This window comes from Cottoperca gobio, chromosome 6 (assembly GCF_900634415.1).
Source record: "Cottoperca gobio chromosome 6, fCotGob3.1, whole genome shotgun sequence".
Lineage (NCBI taxonomy): Eukaryota > Metazoa > Chordata > Actinopteri > Perciformes > Bovichtidae > Cottoperca > Cottoperca gobio.
In genome coordinates this window covers 610804-613303 of record NC_041360.1, presented here as the reverse complement: position 1 = coordinate 613303, position 2500 = coordinate 610804, and positions in this window count along the sequence as shown.

Here is a 2500-nt window from a genome sequence, read left to right as displayed (position 1 = left end):
ACAGAGTAGAGAGAGAGAGAGACAAAGAGAGAGAGAGAGAGAGAGGATAGATATATACATAATATATGGATGTATATTTATATGATCTAGATGTATAGATATTATGTATTATATAGATATATATATATAGTATATAATATATCTATATATATATATAGTATATATATCTAATATGTATACATGATATATATATATATAGATATATATAATATATGTCAATATATATAGATGTATATATCTATGTATACATATAGATGATATATATATATATTATATGTATACATATAGTATATAGATGTAATATATATGTGTATATGTGATATAGATATATATCTTAATATGTATCTATGATAGCGTATATGTATTAATATATATTATATATATGTTTATATATGTGTATATGTATATCTCTCTATCTGTGTATCTCTGTCTATCTCTGTATTAGCTGTGTATCTATGTAATATCTGTATATATGTATAATATATGTACTATCTGTATCTATATCCTAGAGTCTATATCTCTATCTGTCTATCTAGGTATAGCTATCTGCGATCTGCTCTGTGTTATCTATATGTATAACTCTAATCTCTCTCTCCAGGGGGGGGGAGAGAGAGAGAGACACAGAAGAGAGGGGGAGAGAGGGGAGAGAGAGAGGGTGGGGAGAGAGATAGAGGGGGTAGAGAGAGAGGGGGAGAGAGATCACACGAGGAGAGAGTAGAGTCGAGAGCAAGACACAGAGATGAGAGAGAGAGAGAAGAGATGAGGACAGAGAGAGAGAGAGAGAGAGATCAGAGATGAGAGAGAAGAGACGGAGAAGATGGAGATAGAGACAGAGAGAGAGAGAGAGACAGTAGGAGAGAGAGAGAGACGAGAGAGAGAGAGAGAGAGGAGAAGACAGATGAGAGAGAGACACAACAGAGAGTGAGACGTGAGAGAGAGAGAGAGAGCAGGAGCAGAAGAGAGAGAGCGAACACAGCGAGAGGAGAGAGAGAGAGAGGAGAGACACAAGAGAGAGAGAGAGGAGACAACAGAGCCAGAGAGACAGCAGAGAGCCAGGACAGACAGAGACCCAGAGAGAAGGAGCAGGACAGAGAGAGAGAGAGGAGATGAGAGAGAGAGAGAGAGAGAGACAAGAGACACAGACGAGAGAGAGACACAGGGAGGGGTAGACCGAGAAGAGACAGGGGACAGAGAGAGAACAGAGACATGGAGAGAGAGAACGAGACAGGGAAGACACAGAGACAGAGGGACAGAGGCGAAAGAGAGGAGACAGAGAAAGAGAAAGAGAGACAGAGAGAGGACAGGACAGAGAAGACTAGACATGGAGAGACAGAGAGAGACAGAGACCGGCAGAGACGAAAAGACAGAGGACAAGAGAGACATAGACCGACCGAGAAACAGGAAGAGACAGAGACAGACTAGAGACAGAGAGAGATCAAGAGAGACAGGAGAGAGCAAGAGACAGATGAGACAGAGAGAGACAGAGACAGAGAGAGAAGAGAAAGATGAAGAGGACATAGAGAGACAGAGAGAGACAGAGACAGAGAGCGAAGATACAGACAGAGACAGGAGACAGACAGAGAAATACAGAGAGACACAGAGAGACAGCGACAGAGTTGAGACACAGAGAGAGACAGAGAGAGAGGAGAGAAGAGAGAGGAGAGATACAGAGAGAGAGTGTAGACATAGCGAGAAGGGAGGACAGAGAGAAAAGAGAGAGACAGGCGAAGAAGAGAGACCAGAGACAGAGAGACAGAGAGAGACAGAGACATAGAGAGACAGAGAGAGATAGAGAGAGACATAGAGATGATAGAGACAAGAGAGATATAGATATATTCCGAGATAGAGGAGATATATACATACATAGATATCGATATACTTATAGAGAGATAGATAGACAGAGATAGAGATATATATAGATATAGATAGGAGATAATTTATATATATATTAATACCATATATATATATATATACATATACACATATTATATACAGATATATATACTATATATATATAATATATATATATATACATAGTATATATATATATACATATTAAAGATATATATGTATATATATATATATAATATACATACATATATATACATATATATACATTATATATGTATGTATACATATATATACACATACATATATACTATATATAGTATATATATGTATACTTATTATATACATACATATATATATGTAATAATACATATAATACATATATATAACATACATAAATATATGTTATGTAATATACAATATATATACACATACATTACATATATATCACATATACAATATATCAACATACATATATATATAACACATATACATATATATACATATTACAATTATAGATACATTATATAACATATACAGAATATAGATATATATATATATATACATATACATATTATATAATGATATATATATATATATTATAGTGTATCTGTTTTCAATCTGTCTCTGTGTCTCCTATCTGTCTGTTTAT